Source organism: Cyprinodon tularosa, unplaced genomic scaffold (assembly GCF_016077235.1).
Source record: "Cyprinodon tularosa strain WSP-4 unplaced genomic scaffold, ASM1607723v1 ctg238, whole genome shotgun sequence".
NCBI lineage: Eukaryota > Metazoa > Chordata > Actinopteri > Cyprinodontiformes > Cyprinodontidae > Cyprinodon > Cyprinodon tularosa.
In genome coordinates, this window is record NW_024038890.1 from 839190 (window position 1) to 862093 (window position 22904).

Below are 22904 nucleotides of genomic sequence, written 5' to 3' on the forward strand. Positions count from 1 at the left end.
ATGTAATCTAGTTTAGACTTTGTGTAGTGGACGGCGACAGTAGTTGCACAGGTGTTCATTAAGATGAAGCAGCCGAACTGAATCCAGACATAAATCACAAATAGCTAAGCTGTAGCTTTCATGAGACACAATAAATGTACATTCAAATTCAGTTTATCTATTCAATGTGTGAGCTTCAAGTGTTTGTGAGCATTATGCTTCAGATAACCTGTCCATCACTTTGTAGAGAAACTAATGTGACTGAAATAAAAACTGTCTTTAAATGTCTGTTTATTTCTGTATACACACAAAAAAATAATTGGTGGTTTGTTTTAGTAGGTGGAGAAAATTTAGCATTTTGGAGTTACTTTTTTCTACAGAGCAGAAAATATTAATAATAAAGGAACACTGCAAAAATCGACGATAAGGAAGTATTTTTGGGGGTGAAAATAAGTATATTTCACCTCAATTTGAGCAGATAAGTAATAAATTTTGCCAATGAATTGGAATAATTTAAAGAAAAAAAAACTTTGATCCTTTTATTTCAAGTGCATAATGTCATGATTGGTTACAGAGTAAACCCAATATGCAGAACACACACGGAGGCTGATGAAAAGTTTAACAAGGTTTATTGTTAACACAAGCACATGAATATTGCACTGGAACTGGTTCAGGCCTGGGGGCAGGTTCACTGGAGTCTGCAGGGATGACAGTTCAGTTAGCACAGGGACTGATGAGTTATGAGTCTTAGAGTTTGCTGAGGAATACCTTGAAGGAGTCCGGGTTTCTCTTTGAGAGGGGTAACAGTTGGGTCCAGAGACTGTTTGTTCAGCAGAGTTCAATAACTGCTTCAGCGTCTTACTTCTGACTTTGAGGGCAGACCTTGATTTAGGTTTCCAGCTCTTAACCAAGGGCTGCAGGGGAATCCAGAGAAGAGTCTTCAGGTTTGGCTCACGAGGGCAGGCTCGGCAGGTTAAGCTCATCCAGAGCTTCAAGGAGAGACAGGATTCCTGTGCGGCAAAAACAAGGAAGAGTTAGAATCTTATCTCTGTTAGAGATAGCAAAGATTCTCAGGTTTACTAGGCTCAGGTTGCTAACCAAACTAGATCAACACTGCGGCGTTGAGGCAAGGTCTGAAGGCAGGTTATAAAGCAGTGGATCCTCTGATGATGAGATGGGCCACAGGTGTGTTGGAGGCTCAGCTCAGGAGGACTCACTGCGCACTCTGCTGGAGGAAGGTGGTACAGCTCCAGATCCCAACACATAATATCTAATTAACTTATTTTAAGGAGAAAAATTCTAATTCCATCGGTATATAATCTCATTTATTAGCTCAAATTAAAGGACATAGACACTTATTTTTTAGGGCTGCAACTAACAATCATTTAGGAAATCGATTAATCTGTGGATTATTTTTCGATTAATGATTAATAAGCTGTTAGCCAAAGATTCCTTAAAGATTTTTTACGGAATTAAACCAGGTGAAACATAAACTTTTCTGGATAGAGCATTTTGATAGATGAAAAAATTATTTGATCTTAAATGAAAAATGTTAAACATTTTTTTACAATCTTGGTATAATTTCTTCTCTAAGTGGGTCGATCTGACAGCTAAAGGCATGTTTTACAGTCTCTATACTCCAGTTAACCATTACTAAATTAAATGACGATTATTTCAATAATCTATTAGTCTTGATTATTCTGATTAACTGTTTCAGCCCTACTTTTTTTTTTTAGCAATTATTAAGACACTTACGAATGTGAGGAAGACAAAAAAGATAAAACTCCAGAAGGAGTCTGTGTCCATCACATAGAACATTATGTCTGTCCAGCCCTCCAGAGTGACAGCCTGAAGAAAAACAGACACAAAATATATCAAAGGAAAATCTTGGTATTAAAAAGTATGAAATTTAAATGGAATCCACAACAGGAGTGCAGAAAATGTAGCTTTCTGATGTAACCAGCTGATCAACAACATCTTACTGGAGTTTGAAGGGTGTTGCTTTATCAGGATTAAAGAAAAGGTTGAACAAATAAATAAAAGTTGTAAATTAAGTAGTTGTAAGGAAGAACAGATCCACAAACAAACAAAATCACCTTGTGGTGGTTTTAAAGTATCACTTGTATGTCTGCAAATTTCTCATCGTTTTGCTTTTGAAGTGGTCCACTCTCAGCTAAACATTGGAATTTTAAAGTTGACAGTACGTACGTAGTATGACCAAACACAAAAAGCAGAAAAGGTTTTTTTTTTTTTTTTTTTTGTGGGACATTCCAAGATATAAGTAGGGGTGTGTATATCGTGATATTCGGCTGCCCAATATAATATTGATCTTTCAATTCTTAGTATCGATTTAAAAAAAAAAATGGTTACATAAAACATTGATGGCAAAATGGGCTACCTCTGCACCACCACTCTGGCAGAAAGTGCTGTGGAGCCCTTTAACTGTGTGTGCAGCACCAAATCTGTATTTGAGGCAGTCACAGTGGAAGAAAACCCCAAACAACATGGATAATAATATATAATATAATCAATATTTTCTGATGAAAATATACAACACTTGCTGTTTTATCTCATTTGATTTTGATGGCTGGGGAAAATATGGCAATATATAGTGATACTGCAATATCATGATAATATTGTATCGTGTCCCAAGTATCGCGACATGTATCGAATCGCAACAATACTCACCTCTAGATATAAGGCTGGGCGATACAGCTGAATAATCTAACTAACCTTTTTTCCTACAGAAATCTATCTATTTTTCACTCCCTTAGTTTGACAATAGACAGTCAAACAACAAAGATTACTTGAGAAAAAACATTTTATTTCAATCATCCCCTCTGGAAAGGTGGCCTGGTGGAAAAAAAAAACAAAATTCTAAATTTTTCCAGAAATAAAGTCTTCATAAAAAGAAAAGAAGAATGATCAATAAAATCAGTTAAATGACTCTGCCCGACCCAAATATGTTTATATATTATTATATAATATATTTACTCAACCATTAGAGTAATTGATTTTAGGTGTTTGGCTTATATCAGGCAAAAATCAACTTTTTTCTTAACTTTAAGGATTCAAGTATTTTTTTTTTTTACCAGTCAAATTTACATGTTTATGGTATGAAAATTTGAACTCAGGTCTCAGTTCAATCAGCTTAATATTAAAGAAAAGAGAGAAAAAATAGAATTTTGTTCAGCTATCTAAAAGCTGTTTGAGTCCGGCTGTTTTGCTCTGGATGCTCCTCAGCTGCTTGCTTGAAGGCAGAGGCTTTCTGACCAGACAGGAAGTGTTGGTGAGGTCACTGGATAAATGCACGTCCAGGGACCTGTGGCTGGACACCACCTCCACACCTGTGCCTCTGAGTAGGATCCTTGTTCTTTCTGAAATCAACCATCTCCTTAGTCGTCTTCACATTGATGCAGAGGTGATTATCTATAGAATCAGGTGTTCAACTTCCTCATCATTGTTTGTGAGGTGTTTCACAACTGCTGTGTTACTTCACTATATGACAGCTGGGGTGTCTTGCACTGCAGCAGAGCAAATGGGAGGGGGCTCAGCACACAGCTTTGGGGTGAAAAAGCTGAGGGTCATGGAGGAGGAGAATGTGTTGTGAATCCTGACAGCCTAAGGTTTGTTCAAGTCCAGGACCCAGTTCCCCACCGTGGGACTCAGTCCAACAGAAGAGAGCTTCTTTCAAGGTCTGTGAGATGATGGTGTTGAAGGTCGAGGAGAAATCCAGGAAGGGCAGATGGGTGAAGGAATTTCTGCTCTCCACGTGGGTGAGCTCTGTGTGCACTGTTGATGAGAAGGCATCAGTGGTGGATCGGTTCCTCCAATAGGCCTACTGATGTTGGTCCACAGGGATGTCCATGGAGTCCTTCATGTGGGTCACAACTAACCTTTCAAAGCACTTGATGACGACAGATATTTATGCTATATGTCTGTACTCATTCAGGTCTGGCAATGTGCAGCACTTTGGGACAGGGTCAATAGTGGTGAACTTTAAGCAGGTTGAAATGGACCCTTTAACCCAATTGAACACCCCTATGAAGAATAATAGGCTTTGATTCAAATCTTTTCATCAAAGAGTCTGAGATCAAACGTTCAAACGTTTTTACAAACGGACCCATGAATTGCTCAGAAATAACTTTTCTGCAACACCCAAGCTGTTAAATCTACAAGTGCTAGGCCGACAGGATGTTAACCATAAAATGGATGTCACTCAAATAAATGTGTGTGAATGCAAGCAACTAAATATCTTTCACTGCATCTCATTTTGTTGCATGAGAGCAGGTAACTCCGCTAAACACAGATAGTTTACCTGGAAAACAGTAATCCATGCGTAGCCGATGCTATCGAAGTGGATGAAGCCCAAGAGCGGGTTAGGTCCACCAGCACGACACACAGTGTAGTACGCATTCCAGTTAATGCAGCCACTAGCGTTTGCTTGGTCTTCTGCCAGGAGTTTCCATTGGGAAGGTGACAACAAGCAGCTTTTCCCGCCTTGACGGAGGGGAAGTATGTCTTGACAGTGCCGCATGCCACTTTCTTTGGGAGAACAGATGTAATGAACTTTCTCTCCAGGTAAGGACGTGTAACATGGACTCACGCTCTGATTATACAGCCTGCATTGATAAAAAAAAAAGACAAAAAAAGATGAAAAGCTTTAATAAATGTGAAGATAATTCTCACATTTTCTTCATAATTTCAATGCTATTATTAAAGTAGCTACAAATTTATCAAGCAACTAATTTACATTTGTCTTTTATCATTACAAATTAGTAGAAACTGTAACAGAGTATGAAACCCTGACATGATTTTAAAAAAGAAATAATGATAAATTCATTCTTAACATTAATTGAATTAAAATCTTTAAAATATTTTTATTATAGCTAATCATTGATTTGATGTATTTTCTAAAAAAATCATATATGCACTGATCCGTTTCCATAATTTATGTATTTGAAATAAATATTATCTATGCAAATAAATCAAAGATTATCAAGTTAATGGTTTATCTAATTTATTTGGTTAATAGGTTGTTTCCATTCTTGTGTGTCTTTAGGTGATGTTGGAGAGAAACCCGACAGAAGTTATATGCTCATGAATAAATGCCTTTATTCACTGCATATTTTCCAGCAGAGTTAATAAAGACCAAAGAAAAAAGGAGGGTTCTTACTGGGTGATGTTCTCCTTCAAATAGCAGCGACGGTGCAAGTCCCCCGCCCACAGCTGGATTCCGATGACGCCAAATACATAGATGATGAAAAAATACACCAGGAAGACGTTTGCAAGCGTGGGCAGGATTTTGGATAACATGGAAAACGCCATGCCCATCTCTAAAGAGGGAAACACAGGATGGATGGATGGATGGATGGATGGATGGATGGATGGATGGATGGATGGATGGATGGATGGATGGATGGATGGATGGATGGATGGATGGATGGATGGATGGATGGATGGATGTTTCCCTACATGCTCTGTTGTACATCCTGTACATATATTCAGGGCTTCAGATTACCTTCCACTCTGCTGATCATACGCAGCATTGAGATCACCAAGAGCCATTCCACGTGCACCCCGCAAAGGTTCAGAATGATAACAGTGTAATGACAATAAAGTTGAATTTTATTTTATGTACAAAACAACTAAATTAAGCACACAGTAAAATTCAACAAACATATAAGAATGCACTTTTAACAGTAGACACCAGATCCTGCAGCACCAAAGATTGTGAGGTTAGAACTGACAACTTTAGCACCATATAGGAACATCCTTGACCAGCTTCTTGAGAAAGACGGTTGCTGCAGGCTTTTGTCGTACATATAGAGAAATTAACATTTTGGATATGATTTCAAATATCTTAAAATAATGCAAATAAGTTCTATGTTCCTATCCTCGTCTACAGTCATGATCAAAAGAACGAGATCCCGATTACAAGCAGTCGAAATTAGTTTTCTCCGTGGTGTGTCTGGGCTCCCCCTTAGAGATAGAGTTAGGAGCTCAGTCATCCGGGGAGGACTCATAGTAGGACCACTGCTCCTCCATATCGAGAGGAGCCCATTGAGGTGTTTTGGGCTTCTAGTTAGGATGCCTCTTGGACGTCTCCCTGGTGAGGGACCAGGAGGAGGCCCAGAGGGAGACCCAGGACACGCTGGAGGTACTATGTTTCTCGGCTGGCCTGGAAGAGCCTTGGAATTACCCTGAAGGAGTTGGCCCAAGTTGCTGGGGAGAGGGACATCTGGGCCTCCCTAGTGAAGCTGCTACCCCCACGACCCGACCCCGGAAGAGATCTGATAAATGGATGGATATAACACGCCTTAGATTTCAAATATTCAAATCCCCAAGAGTTTATTTCATATGCAGGAAGCAGTGCATTGCTGACCAAGGAGGCGAGAGCTCACAGGTGCCTAGCTTTAAGGTGTTCAGGAGATAGCCTTTTCTTGCTGTTACATCTCTGTAAAAGAAAAAAATACATATAACTGAGTTGATAAACTCTGCATTTCTATAGAGATGTATGTTTATACAGATTCAACTCAGTTAAACTGAAATTTTTCACAACATACCGTTTGGGTCGTTTGTGAGCATGCATGTAGGTAATTAAAAACCATATAAACATTTTTGTCATCTAAATTTAAAAGTTCCACCATAATATTGGTGATTAGTGGGACTCTCAGATGTTATAAAGACTTGGAGCTCTGAGTTGGGCTGAGAGTTTGGGAGCGTAAAGGGCTGACACTTCTGCTGCTGCTTCTGCTCCACTAGAAAAAAACAGATCCAAACACCAAACTTTACCATATAAATCTCTGCAGAGCCATTTGAATAATTTTAAGCTCTATGGAAAATTTACCAGTGCAGCTCTTCTGGTCACAGCCTCGCCTTTAAATACTACCGTTTTTTTCCTTCCACCAAGGCAGGCCACACAAGTTGCTCACCAGAGGAGCTGTGAACCTGGAGTCAAAGCTGCAGCGGTATCTGGAAAAGGGAAGAGAGATGTGAGTCTGCATCATATTAGAGTTGAGGGTGACATCTGCTGGATGGAGCCTCATGCAACAGCAAAGAGCTGCAGAAAGATGTACTGCATTAATTCCCTGCTCAGCTGAACCTATAGCAGAGTGTGTAGAAGTGTAGAAGGCAAAAAAACAAACACTGGGATTCTTTTCCAGAAGCTTTCATTGTACTAACTTGGTGTCGTTATGTAGTTCACCATCACTTGCAAAATCAATTGGTGGGTCCAGTGTCTGCATGGCAAAAGCAACCCTGCATGCTCTCTGATTAAATCACTAATGAGACTTAGATCCACTTGTGGAGGGAAGGAGATCTGAAAGTTCACGTTCATAGCATTGATCACATCCTAAAGGGAAAAAGAGTGTCTGAAGAATTTACACATCTATTCGGTGTTCCAAGTGATTTCCTTATGAAATCTGATTACTGTGACATGCATTTGTATTTAGGCCTCTTTTATACCCATAAATATCATACATTTCAACCAAACTGGTTTCAGAGGCAACAAAATTCCCAGAGTTCATGTTTGTGTAAATAAGCTAATTTTAATTCAGCTGTTTTATTACACAACATTATTGGGTGGTAAGTGTTAAACTTGGAATGCATGAGATTGAACCAACACTCTCGATACTTGTCGGCAACATCCCGCTGTGGGACTCTGCTGACTGTTTGTCTAATCGGATATAATTCTCAAAAACTTTGAAAACGTGAGAAGAAGAAGGAAACAGGGAATCCGGCTTAAAAAATTAACCTCAAATGGAGCAGGTAAAACACACAAGAAGGTGTTCTGGTCAAAGTAAAACAAAAAAGATTTTATTTTTCAACCAACATGCAAAAATCTGAGTGTGGCTAAAAACTAGCATTTCAAATATCCTATTAGTGAAACAGGGTGGTGGTGGTATTATGCTGCGTGGTTGCCTGAAGCAGAGATACCACTCAGAGTTGATGGAAAGATGGATGGAGCTGAACACAAACCAATATGGGAAGAAAACCTACTGGGCGGAAATTGATTTGGATCTTAGCGTATTTTATGAGTTAGAATGGCCTAGTCAAAGTCTAGACTTCATTCAATTGAGAATCTTTATTAATGAGTTAAAATCATTCTTTAGTGATATCTGTCTAATCTGCCTGATCATAAGCTATACTGTCAAGAACAGACATACCCCTTAAGATACCGCCTTACTCTTATGAACTACTTTGTGTTCGTCTATCACATCTTATCCCAATAACATAAACAGAGGTTTGTAATTTTACCATAAGAAAAAAGTAAAAGTTAGGGAGATCTGAAAACAAACAGATTCAAACACAGACACTTTATTTGCCAAAGCTCAAGCTTCAGCTCTCTGTCCTTAAATGCTGCTGGTAGATTAGTTTGTCTTACATTGACACTGCTTTGAACCTCATAGAGGTCCAGGTTTTTCACAATGTAATCCACAGCAGCGTCCTCCAGACTTTCAGGACCAACATGGGAGGAGGACAGTGTCTTTATCACTCACAGCTTGAACTTACCGTAGTCCAGTTTTGCTCTTTGGACGGACTCCTAAAACAAAGAAAACAAACAGCCCCCGCCGCAGTGTAAAAACACAGCAACATACAAAAAGCAAAACGGACAAGTTTGCCTAGTGTTACTTGAGGTTGTGTTGCATTCCGATAAAATGTAAGAGAGTTTAGCTGTTGTATTTTTCTGTCATCATGTTAAGCTTATATGCACCATGGCAGCTGAAGATGATTCTCTGGATCATCTCAAAGTCTGCAATGTAGCTTCGCAGGAGGTTCTGTGCTTCCAGACGCTACACAGCATACAGATCACTGAAATGTGAGACGAGGCGTGCATGGTGGGAGGAGTTGGTAAGCTGGGCTCTGCTGGGCGACTCGTTCCTCGGCAGGCTGAGTGAGCCTGGGCAAAGGGCTCGGAGAGCGACTTCCGACCAACCTGAGAGGTGGAAGCTAAACACCAACTACACCTACACTGTTTTGCAAAATGTATTCACAGAACTTCATAACCACAAACTGAATTTATGAAACTGGGATTTATGTGATGGATAAATATAAAGCAGCAAATAACTGTGAAGCAGAACAGAAATTACATGTGATTTTTGGCTGTTTTAACAAATTAAAAGTATGATAAATAGAATTTGTTTTCTCAACTTGTAAACAAAGAATAATTCTGGTGCTTTGGCAAGAAGACAATATTTACAGAAAATCGTTCATGATTGGAGTAAATATAACCTTTTTTTTCCTACATGCAATATGTCTGGAGGAAAAGCTAACAGTGCACATCACCCTGAAATCTGCGGTTCCACCACAAATACAGTGGTAGTAGCATTGCGCTTATGTGATGCGTTTTTTCAGCAGGCCCATTGCAGCTACTGAGCCTCAGAGGAAACATGCATTGTGTTACATACAGGGCAGTCCTATAGGGAAGCTTTTACAAGATGAAGATTTAAAGCTACAAGAATCAAAGCATAATGCCTGATTTAACTGAAAAACAATTATAAACCTAAACGCTAATATTCATAGACTGTCTTCATTCAGTTGGACACAATTTAAACTTTTCTGAGGAGGACAAATCTCACCCTTATCAGGCAGATTCAGTGAATTTACAAATGTCTGAAAACTGAATTTATTTTTGTGACTGATTTAAGATTGATTATATAAAGACTGGTGTTTTCAACCCTTTCTGTCTGTCAATCATTAATATTTTCAACTTTTATTTAATTAAAATAATCTCAGGCCACGCTTGTGAAGTCTGTTTCTGATTTTTTGGTCAGAGACATTCACACCAGTGGCTTGCTGGAGGTCATTTTATAGGGCTCTGGCAGTGCTCCTCCTTGCACAAAGGAGCAGATACCGGTCCTGCTGATGTGTTGTAGACCTTCTACGACCATGTCCAGCTCTCCTGGAGTAACTGCCTGTCTCCTGGAATCTCCTCCATGCTCTTGAGATTGTGCTGGGAGACACAGCAAACCTTCTGGCACATATTGATGTGCCATCCTGGAGGAGTTGGACTGCCTGTGCAACCTCTGTAGGGTCCAGGTAGCGCCTCATGCTAACTGAAGTGACAGTGACCCTAGCTAAATGCACAACTGGTGAAAGGGAGTCAGAAAAGATAAGGAGGGGGAAAATGTCACCTGTTGTTAATTTCATTAACACCAAAGCAGCTGAAACTGATTAACAACGCCCTCTGCTACTTACTTGACCAAATCAATATCCCAGAAGTTTAATTAACTTGATGCTCTATATATATATACAGGTGCTGGTCATAAAATTAGAATATCATGAAAAAGTAGATTGATTTCAGTAATTCCATTTAAAAAGTGAAACTTGTATATTATATTCATACATTACATACAAACTCATATATTTCAGATGTTTATTTTGTTTAATTTTGATGATTACAAATGACAACAAATGAAAATCTCAAATTCATCATATCAGAAAATTAGAATATTACTGAAGACCAATAAAAACAAAGGATTTATAGAAATGTTGGCCAACTGAAAAGTATGAACATGAAAAGTATGAGCATGTACAGCACTCAGTATTTAGTTGGGCCTCCTTTAGCCTGTATTACTGCAGCAATGCGGCGTGGCATGGAGTCGATCAGTCTGTGGCACTGCTCAAGTGTTATGATAGCCCAGGTTGCTCTAATAGTGGCTTTTAGCTCTTCTGAATTGTTGGGTCTGGTGTATTGCATCTTCTTCTTCACAATACCCCATAGATTTTCTATGGGGTTAAGGTCAGGAGAGTTTGCTGACCATGGTCCTTCAACCAGGTACTGGTAGCTTTGGCACTGTGTGCAGGTGCCAAGTCCTGTTGGAATATGAAATCTGCATCTCCAAAAAGTTGGTCAGCTGCAGGAAGCATGAAGTGCTCTAAAACTTCCTGGTATGTGGCTGCGTTGACCCTGGACCTCAGAAAACACAATGGACCAACACCAGCAGATGACATGGCACCCCAAACCATCACTGACTGTGGAAACTTTACACTGGACTTCAAGCAACGTGGATGAAGTGCCTCTCTTCTTTTCCTCCAGACTCTGGGACCTTGATTTCCAAAGGAAATGCAAAATTTACTTTCATCAGAGAACATGACTTTGGACCACTCACCAGCAGTCCAGTCCTGTTTCTCTTTAGCCCAGGCAAGACGCTTCTGACGCTGTCTGTGGTTCAAGAGTGGCTTGACACAAGGAATGCGACAGCAGAAACCCATGTCTTTCATACGTCTGTGTGTGGTGGTTCTTGAAGCACTCACTCCAGCTGCAGTCCACTCTTTGTGAATCTCCCCCACATTTTTGAATGGGTTTTGTTTCACAATCCTCTCCAGGGTGCGGTTATCTCTCTTGCTTGTACACTTTTTTCGACCACATCTTTTCCTTCCCTTCGCCTCTCTATTAATGTGCTTGGACACTGAGCTCTGTGAACAGCCAGCCTCTTTAGCGATGACCTTTTGTGTCTTGCCCTCCTTGTGCAAGGTGTCGATGGTCGTCTTTTGGACAACTGTCAAGTCAGCAGTCTTCCCCATGATTGTGTAGCCTATAGAACTAGACTGAAAGACCATTTAAAGGCTTTTGCAGGTGGTTTGAGTTAATTAGCTGATTAGAGTGTGGCACCAGGGGCCATCAATTTTGAACCTTTTCACAATATTCTAATTTTCTGATATGATGAATTTGAGATTTTCATTTGTTGTCATTTGTAATCATCAAAATTAAACAAAATAAACATCTGAAATATATGAGTTTGTATGTAATGTATGAATATAATATACAAGTTTCACTTTTTAAATGGAATTACTGAAATCAATCTACTTTTTCATGATATTCTAATTTTATGACCAGCACCTGTATATAACAGGGATAGTTTAATCATATCAAAAATGGAAGTTAGAAATCAGAGGGATTACTTCCTCAGATAACATGGTTGGAACAGGATCTAACCAACAAGTTGAAAGGTAAAACCTAAAATCGGTTGTCCACTTTGTCCAATTGGTTTTACTCAAAACAATTTCAGATGCTTCACTGCAACAGCTGATAAACTAAATTTAATCAAAAAGAGAGTGCAATATGTAAGGTAATATAACAATATATTTTTTTCACAGCGAGTTGCTTGTTGTATGTTTTCTTTTTTAATCCAAGTCTTTTATTTTAAGGGTCAATTTTCTCCTGGGAAAAAAAAACATACATACAGCTGTTTTAAAGGGGATAATTAAAGCGTTTCTTCATTCTGAATGTTATCTATTATGCAACTGGGATGCAGAAAGATAATTCAGGGAAATGAAGATAGTCCCAGCACCCAATACCGTCCTCTACCCAGTAGAGGGCGGTATTGCTCGAAACTGAAAATGTTCTTGCAGCAAGACAAGATACTTTTTGAGACTATTTTAATTTTTGCAAGAAACTTGTTTTGAATGTTTTACTTGCAAGTTTGTTTTTAAAATTCCATTGCCTTTAAATCGACTTTATATATCTGGACTAAATGAAGGATGTGCTTTAAAATGTTCCGTTTGCCAAAGCTAAAATTAGCCTTTTTTAGGAAGACAGAGCTATGAGGTGAAAAGGGTCAGTGAGGCTATTTGAGTTGGGAAACTGGTATTAAAACAAACCAAAGATCATCTAACGCTTAACTGATTTACACTGAAACTGGGCGTGTAAGAGTAATATGAAATAGAAAGCCTTTTTATGCCTGTCAAGATGTTTTTTGTGTATTTCTTGCAGGTATTTTGAGTCGGTACTGTATTTCAATCTCCAAAATTAAAGTCAATTCTTTAAAGAATATTTTTTTACAATCATAATCCCAGAAACCAGTTAGTCTAAGATGATCCATTATGATCTTTTTACTTAAAATAAGTTTCCCCCAAAGAGACAGTTCTTGGCTAAAAGAAATTTTTGAGGGATGTTGTTTTATCACAGCCCTTCAGTATTTCCTTTGTGTTTTTTATTTATTATTTATGTGTAACTCAGCATAACTTCAGTGTCCATGACAGTTATGTATTGTTACAGTTATGAATGTAATTATCTCAAAACAGGTTTTAACACAAGTAAAGCAATGAAAAACAGAAGTGATTCTGTTTTAGATCAGACTGTTCCTCTGATCACTTGCTTTTCTGTTGTCATTCCAATTAGTAAAACCCTGATAAACCCATATCGTGTAAATTGCCTCAAAAACATAGAAATTTGTTGTTTTTGTTTTAATAAATGTTCATGTCATACCTAATCAGAATTATTTTATCTCTAATTAAGCATCACTACCTAAAACATCTTACATTTAAGGAAATGTTCACATTGCTGTGAGAGAGAGCTATCTATCATGTTTGATTCTTTGGATAAAAAACTAATTGAAAATGTTTATTTTAGATACTATAGCCAGATCAAATTTTAGTCTTAATTTAGCTTTTATATACAATCTATACCGTGCAGGGCTGCCCTTATAGATGTCCTTTGATTTATTCACCTTTTCAGCTACCAGAGGATCAAACAAAATTTAATAATTCACAAAAGCAACTTATATTAATACATGAATCTGTTTTTAAAAGGCAGAATAATTAATAAAAAGAACACTATCCAAATCAAACATGCCCTGCCACAGCAGTGCAATGAGGTTTTGTGTCGGCCTTTGACAAGGCCACAACTAAAATTCAATCTTTGCTACTTTAAATTATTCAGAGGTGGACTTGCTAGTGCGCATCAAAACGTTGATCTGCTTCATAAGTAAGGTGGCTTGAGCTGACTGTCTCAAACCTATGGAGAGACAGTCTACTTAAAGTTTTTTTTTTTTTTCTGGTACTGAACAGAGTTCATTCTTCAGATCAGCTCAGGGCAAATGTGAGTCAGGTTTGTGTTCTTTCTTTCTGCTCAGCAAAAGCTTTTCTTTGCGATTTTTCCTACTTTCCCCAGTGTCTCTCTTTCTGTTGAATCATTAACTTCGATCTAAACGGAGATTAGCCAAGCCTGTAGTAGTTTTAGTTTTCTAGCAACCATATGGAGGTGGTACTCTTGGAGTAATTGTGTTGGGCTGCCCAATCTTGGGTGTGTTCACTACGGTTCCATGTTTCCTCTGACTGTGCTTGACTCTACTGCATACTTTTAACTGGCATCCAAAAGCCTGAGAAACAGCTTTCTATCCCCCTCTCCTGACCAGTAGATGGTAATAACTTTGTTTTCATGTGTTTTTGATTTTGTCTAGGTTGGTTCATGAACTGTTGGGCTTTTTTTTTTATTTCTTATCCTGTTTTAAGTTGTTGGACAAACTATTTAAATTACTTTTTTTTTATTATTTTAATTATGTTGATAAGTATGACTTTGCTTTGAATAATAATAAACCCAGAGCCTCAGAGAATTTGATATAGTGAAAAACATTATATATTCACAAAACGGTAACTGGAGGGAAGTCCAGTGTGAAGTTATTACAGTTAGTGATTATTTGAAGCTGCATGTCATGCTAGTTTTAACCTAATGTGTCAACACAGTCATCCGCACGGACATTTTGGAGCAATTAATGGCTCCATTTAATGATACATTTTCTGGATATGCAAGTTTTATTCTCTAGCAGGGCTTGGTGTCTTCACCACTTCCAAAGGTACCAAAAACTGGTTCAATGACCATTGTGTTTGAGTGCTTGATTAATCAGTCAAATCACTTTATTTAAACTAACTATAGATTGTTGTGAAGAGGAAGAATACAGACTCCTGGTCGAACACGACAGATGACCTCAGGCTCGTAATCAAAGCAACATTGGTTTCTACAACCCCTGAGCAAGTTCATAGACTGATTGCCTCCATGCTGTGCTGCATCCATGCAGTAATTCATGCAAATAGGAGCCCCAACCAAGGATTAAGTGGTTAGAAATCAATGTATTACTCAGTAGGTTAAAATTTCTGTCTAAAATATCATGTTTTTTTTTTATTATCTGTAAGGAAAATTATAAAACGATGACTTGCAATATGTTGATTTTATAAGTTAAATCCCATGGTAGTAAAAACTATTAATATATTGGCATCACTTAATAAAATGGGTGCTAAATCAATAATAAAATAACTTTCTTTTTTGTTAGTGGTGCTTAGTTGTTGACTAAAAAAATCCAGTTATATAGAAAGAAACTTTTAATTATTTTTAAACTTAGACCTAGCCAGTTTAATGCCTTTTATAGGGGCCTTTTCTTTGCTCTCTGTCTCATGCTTGTCTGTTTTCTCAGCTACTGATTGTACATTTGTGATTTAGTAAACAGGTTACAGTATATATAGCATAGTGGTATCCTTGGTGGCAAAACTAAAATAACTTAAAGGAAATCTGCATATGCTTTTGTTCTTCACAAAAACATTGCATAAACTCCCTGGTTACATATCCAGGCTGCAATTCCAGAAATACCTGATCTAATAGGACTTTTTTTTAAATGTCCTCAAGCTGCGCTCAGAGCATGTTGACACTGCTTTCATCTCTCATGCCCTTTAATCTTGTGATGAGCTAAAAATAGTGATTTCTTAGCAGTAGGCTAAGGGCTGCTAAAAGAAACTTATGGCAACATATTTTTCAGTAGTTTTCAGCTGGTGAGGTGTACTGAACTTACTTGGTTTTGACTGTGAAAGATGGAAAAAAAATAGTGGGACATTTTCATCAGAGAATATTCATAGGGAACAGAGGATTATTGCAAACATTTATTTTTTTTTAAAGTTTGGGGTAAACACAACTATACTTTACAGTCAAAAAAAAAAAAATAGAAAAAAACAACTTAATCTTTTTGGACCTTTTCTGAAGGCTGCATGAATTGTATTCTTTGCGCAAACCGGCAACTTTCATTGAGATTATCACTATGCCACCATGCAGCCTGACTTTTATTGGTGCCATTTTAGTGTAAAACCATTACATAATAGAGGAGTGCCGGTGAGCAAAAAAAAAAAAAAATGATTTGCCATTACCTTATATTGAACGTTACAGTTCTCTGTAGCTATCAGAGTAGAGATATTAGACGATGACTCATCAAGCTAAAAGAGCAGCGTCTGACCGTCTGTGGCCAGAAGAAGGCCAGAGTGTAAGGAAAAGCAGGGCACACACAGAGAAAATCTTTTTGATGAGGTCATTTTGTCTGCACTCTCTGTGCAGACAAAATGACCTCATCAAAAAGATTTTCTCAAATAAAGAAGTCTAAGTCTAAGTCAAAGGGCCGGATTTATCAAGATCCAATTTTGCGTGCAGTAATTTGCGCGAGGGGCTGAACCATGGTTTGCGGGTGATTTAACAAGAGCGATTGCGTAACTGGTGGCAGGTGCAAAGTTGTTGGAGACGCCCTATTTAAATGATGGTTTTGCGCGTTTTGTGGTTTGCGGCAAAGTAGTTTGTAGTTTGTGCAAACTAGTGCATTAAGAAATTTTAATCTTACAGTGACACCCCCACCCAATCCCAAAAAATAAAATAAAATATATATAAACTTTGGCAACCTTTATTCCCTAAGGTGTTATGTGGCTGAATTTCTACTTCACTGCAGTAAAAACAAAAAAAAACAAAAAAAAAAACAGGTGTTTTGTATTGGCCTGTAGAAAAATGCACATACCAAATGGCTCAGAAGAAGTGACTGTGGATAAGATGACTGAAAAACTTCTGAAAAACGAGATTGGGAGATCCCAGATGCAAAAAAGTCCAATGTTGCAAGGAGTTTTGTGATATCTGGTATTGCGTGGGTCCTCCTTGTGGCTGGCTCCAAATCCATTCGGAGTTCCCCCAACAGCTCCAAAATGGCAATGCTGGATACACGATATGTTTTGATGATCGTTTCCTCGTTCATTCCAAAAATATCCACACGGAGTGAAAAAATGCGTTCTCTGCGTCTCCTTGCTTCATTTCGATGTCTCCTTCTTGCGACTATAACCGCTGCCATGTGTGCGCAATAGGCTCTATGCACAGCTCCACTACTTCCTGAATTTAATGCAGCTCCTTTGTTTCCTGTCTTTCATGATTGGATGCACTGATTAATCCAGGTGTGTATGACCTAAGTAACTGGCCAGACACACCTGGATTAATCAGTTCATCCAGTAATGAAAGACAGGAAACAAAGGAGCTGCCTTAAATTCAGGAAGTAGTGGAGCTGTGCATAGAGCCCATTACGCATACAGACCATTTGCACCTTCTTTTGAAACGTGTTAAAAATAGAGTCAGATACCGTTAGCAAAATTGCTTTCAGGTTTAATAAATCACTTTGCGAGTGCTAAATTAATATATTTACATGTTCTCCTCCCACAAGACGCACTTTTGCGTGTAAACGCCCCATATTGCATATTCATTGCAGAAAAAGTACTAAATGGATAAGAGGCGCTATTTAGCTCGTTTTAAAGACCAAACCTTTTTAGCACGCTGTTGATAGATCAGTTTGTACATTTTTTAGCGTGCGCAGTGAAATAGCTCACGTTTTTATACACGCAAACCTTTGATAGATCCGGCCCTAAGTCTATGCAGTGTTTACTCGTTAAACAGGAAGACACCAACTGCTCAACTGCCGGTGCTTTCAAAATAAGACTATATCAAATATTATACATAAGAAAGCTTATAGTACATAATTTAGAAACAATACGCAAACATGAGCAATGGCTTGCTAAAGAGCCAGAACATTTTATTTTAATTTTTTTTGACACAATTTAAGACCCCCTTTAAATTTTGCTTTTGAGGCTTTCAGGGGTCTCATGGGTTACTCGGAGGGGGTCGAGCCCCCCCGGACCCCCCCGTATTTCGCACTCTGGTCATCAGCCTATATCCTGCATAAAATATAGAGAGGATGGAGAAGACTTGATAAAAAAAAACTTTATCAACACTTTTTTATTCTTCATAAAAGTCAGAGCCAGAGGAGGTTTTTCCAACAAAGTAATGATTCCATTCTTGCAGTAAAACAAAAAGTAACATTTTAACTAATTCTCTTTAAAGAAAATAAACATACCTCAAATATATCTTTGGATGATAGTTGGATTTAGGTCAGCAGCCTATCAATGGATTAGTCACTGACAGACCTTTGTTGGGCCACTAATTCCTGGGCAGATTCCCCATGGTTCCATTTGTTTACATTTGTGTATAATGACTATAACATTAGTTTAAAAAAAAAACTTAGGAACAGATTTGTAACAAATTTTTAAGATTAATAAGCGTCAGTGCATTTTTTTTATTTTTTTTATTCAATTTCTTGAATAACAAAAATAAAGAAATGGAAGAAATGGAAGAAAAAATACACATGGTTTCAAATTGTTTGAGAGGTAAAAATCTTGTGTATTTCTATTCAGTGCTCTAAGATAAAGAAGATGTTTTATGGATTCACATTTGGCTTTAGGTGTAGATTTTAGACTAGTCTAACAAATGAACAAGCATTAATTTAAACAATTCATTTTCTACTTAGACTGGATATTAAATAGGCCTTTGACCCACTTTAGAGGAATTTTCAATCCAGTTTTCACTCTTCTGCAGCTATAAACATGTTTTCTTTAAAGATTGCCTCAGGCTTAGCTCCTTCGATCTTCCCATCAACTCCAATTAGCTCAGCTGCCCCTGTTTAATAAAAACAACCACAATATTTTGTGGTGGGGATGGTGTGTTTTTAGGTGTAGGCCAAGTTTTTCTTCTCACCAATCTTACATAGGTTGTTCCTAGTTACAACTGATATTATTTAAAAGATTATAATATGACAAAATGTGAACAAGTTCTTGGAGGGGTACGAATAATTGTATACGGTAAGTCTTGTTTATTTACAGTGTAACAGATAGAACAGATGCACAAACCCTGTCTGTTTGTTTTTCCCATAATGCCAATTGTTTTCCATCTTTTACAAAACGACCTGGAGAGAAACATGTCCCCGGTTAAAAGAAAACAACAACGACAAAAAAAAAAAATGCTGATGCCAAAGGTAAAGCAGCTAGAAGTCATGGCCTGGAGGGTTAAACCGGCCTTTTTTGTTTAAGAAAGAATGAGAGGAATAATGTGCAGGTTTTTCCAGGTGTACCTGAGACAGTAAACACTTTTTTGCTGGCGGCACTGATATGAGACAATGCTTACTTTACACATTCTTGTATCCAAACAAAATGAGTGATGGTTTCGGCGTCATACAGGTTTTGCTGTACCTTCAGGACCTACTGGGATGACGGATTGCTTTGATGCAGTGGTTAGACTTGTTTTGATTGTCAGAGAGGAAAGAAAAAAAGCAGATTCATTAAGTTTCACCAATATGGATGCCTTTATGAAACCCAGAAAGATCTCCCCCTTATTTCGAAATAATTGAAACCCCTTAATGTCTCAGCTTATGCACACTGTATTACAATAAATAGTATTCATACCCATTTAAACCATTTACATTTTGTCGGACATTAAAACCCTAATGTATGTTTATTGGAGTTGATTTTACAGACTAACACACATTACTAAACAATAATGATGCAGAAAAAAAGACTAGTTTTTATCAGTCATTCATTTAATCAATATTTTACTTTAGGGATTTTTTGTGCAAGATGAGGCAACACAAAATATCTCACATGTGATAGTAAAAAAAAAAACAATAAGCTACTGATAAGGGAAGGAAACAAAGGTAAGACAAATGGACATAAATATGCACAATTAACAGTGGAGTCTGGTTTTAGGGACTAGAAATGCTGAGGAGGTTTGATAAATTATAAAAAGACAAGTAGAGGTAGGTGGAAATGTTTGGAAGGATTGATATTAAATAGAGGAAAATAACGAGTAAACTAAAATCAACATTTGTTTAAACAACTTCTGTGAGGCCAACATAAATGGCTTAAAAAGTGCCTATTTCACTGAATACATTTGTTACTCAGCCTCATTGTTTGGGTGTGACTAAAGGAGAGCATGGTGAGCCTGCATGAGTAAAAAGAAACACGTCATCCAGCATGAGAGGCTGATCCTGTAAAGTCTTTGGGTGATGTTAGAGCAGGGCTTTGCCACAGAAACTCACTGATCAAAGGGAGGAGGAGGCGTGGCTTCACCCTGCAGTCAGAGACGCACGTGGCCGTACCCGTTTGCACGAGGGAGCAGCAACAAAGACCAGTCAGTCTGTGAGAGGGAACAGAGCAGAGCTTAGGACATCTGCTGCGCACACATGTTCACGCTCTCACTTTCACATGCCCGCTCACATGCACGGGGCAGTGGGAGAGGGGGGGTCATCATGACAGGTGTGCACTCATTCACAGAGTGATATATGTCAGCTGGTATGAGACAAACCCAAGGCATAAGCTTGTAAAGGGAAACAGAAACAATATTTTTTCAACCGCACCAATGCACTGCATTTATGTGCAACACCCCTCTGCAGGTTTCCGCCTCCGATCTTTTTTTACAAGAACCACGTGTGAGCAAATATCTCCAAATATGCTTATAGGAGGCTTGTACATAAACCAGGAAGGAGGATGTAGAAATAACTGTTTTATTTAACTAGGGAAGTATTACCAAGCCTCCTCCCAGGTCACAAATAACAACATTGATAGACATAAGAGATGCAGATAATAGAAAAATAAACAGAAACTCGTCCTAACTAAATAACCATCCTTTGATAGGGTTTTGATTTTTTTTTCTTTTCATGTCATCTCTTAGATTATTTTCCATCAATCAGCAAAAAGTAAAGTTCAACATCATAATTGAGGCCTCAAAATCATGTTGTTTTTGAGCAGCATTTCCCCTTTTCTATTTACTAAAATTAGCACGCACTCAAACATACACATTTCAGCAATTTAAGCACACACATAGAGTTCTAAACCATCATTTTGGTCTATTTCAGTGCGGAGTTATCAACCCCACACCTTGCCCCGCTAAACAGATAAGCTATTGCCAAAATGAGCTCCCTTTATCAACAATGTCTCAGCCTGCAGACCCTAGACACAAGCAAGTTGTGCCTCTGTCTGTGTGTGTCTGTGTGTATGTCTGTGTGTTGGCTGGGCCGATATCTGCCTAGTAACTACAAACAGGCGGCTCTAGATTCACATAAGTAATCCTCGGAGCCTCTTACACACACATAAACAACCCAACAGAGACATAACACACGCCCACACAAAAAGATGGCTGTAAATCGGTTAATCTGTCGTCATGGCAACGTTGTCACTTTCAGCCCCTCACGTGCATCCGTCATGTACGGGGAAGAGAAACGGATGAACACCTACATCCTACAAATGGGCAGAGATCCAGAGGCCAGGCTATGAAATGGGGGGGAGGGGGATGATACTCAACAGTGAACACCGCCCAGTTTCTCCTCAGTGCCCTCCACCCCTCTTCCTCCCACCAAAACCCATGAACCTTCACATACTAACCACACACATGCTCCTTCTCTGCTCTGTTAGCACAACACTCTGACACAAAGAGCTCAGTGTAATATGCAGACAAGGTTTCTTTTCCTTGCGCTCTCCAACCCTGGCTGAATTCTCTTCACTTAAGCACACACAAAAAAACCTTTTAACCTAAATGCAATTAAACTACTCTATGAAAATATACTTACATGTAGAAATCAAATAGTTTGTTGTCCCATTAAAACAATGCCTTCTTGCTTTTACATCTTCATTGTGACCTTCTAATCTAATCAGTGTTTTACTATTCAGCCAAGATTCCATTACTGCTACTTCAATCATTTTAATTATTATTTGCTTTATGACTGTATGCTAATACCAGGAAAAGACTGGAAAAATGGAAAATCCAATTAAAAAATCTTACCCGCTGATAAATAAAAAGAAATTTAAATTGGGACCGGTAATAGGAGAAAGGCATATTGTCCTAGAAATATATTGTAATGATACCATTTTACATGTATTTATGTTTTTCTGTGAAATGTCTTTTTTTTCCTAAATTTAAATGAAAGTTATAAAGACAGTACGGTGCAAACCAAAAAGTTGTTATACTGTTCCAAATGTTACAGTTAAAAATTCTTCATTACAAAAAGCTTTATAACATATATAATTGTTGTTTTGTCTTAAATGGACAGTAAACAGATGGGAAAGAGGATGAACAGAGAGGGGAAAAATATACAGAAAAGGTCTCCAGGTCAGTTGAACCTGGGACAACTGAGTTGAGGACTAATACGGTATATGGGTCACGGTACAAATACAGCTGCAGGTCTATGTGGTTATGTCAGATTTTCTAAATGGTTAAATTTTTTACCAATTGATCTTGACTAGTTTAAACTTAATAATGTATGTTGGCTTGAACAAGTAATACCTCTTAAAGACATAGTGGAGGATGTTCTTTTTCCAGGTGGATCATCGAAATAAGTGATCCTCCAAATTGTCAATCATTCTGGTGATATGTTTACGTAAGGCCGTCCTACCTGCTCGTCCCCATTTCCACATACCAGTTGTGAGTCTGACATAATAGAAAAATTGCAAGTCCTCTTTTGGAAAGTAAGCTAGTATAACTGAAGCTAACAGCAACTTTTAAACAGAGCGTACACGAGAAGAAACGGGCTCATGCATGCTCTCGCACACATTTAATAGCAGGGTTGTGCATGTGAATTTCTTTTTAAAGTGGAGAGGGCATGTCTTTTCAAAAATTCACAAAGATCTGTCACTGTCCTTGTTTTAGATGTGTCTCAACTCCAGCACACCTGATTCAAATGACTTTAATATAAACGCTATGTGTTGCAAAACACTATTGTCATGCTCGGGGGTGCTTGTCTTCAGCAGGGAAAGTAAATTGGAAGATTGATGAATCCAACTATAGGGCAGTAAGGGAAGAGAGCCTTTTAGTCTGCAAAAAAATGAAGACTGGGGAGAAGGTTCACCTTCCAGCAGAATAAAGCCAGCGCTTCGATGGAACAGTTTAAAACAAAACATAGTCATGTATTAGAAAGGCCCAGTCAAAGTCCAGACCTAAACCAAAACAAGAATCTGTTGCAAGATCTGAAAACTGCTGCTCTCAAACAAACTCCATCTAATCTGACCGAGCTTGAGCTCTTTAGCAAAGAAACACA

The 22904-nt window shown here is 38.2% G+C and overlaps 1 pseudogene; it reads right to left on the reverse strand.

Annotated features, from left to right (window-relative positions):
• Window positions 1-6659: 6659 nt before the first annotated feature.
• LOC119784969 lies at window positions 6660-22276 on the reverse strand (annotated as a pseudogene).
• Between the last annotated feature and the right edge of the window lie 628 nt (window positions 22277-22904).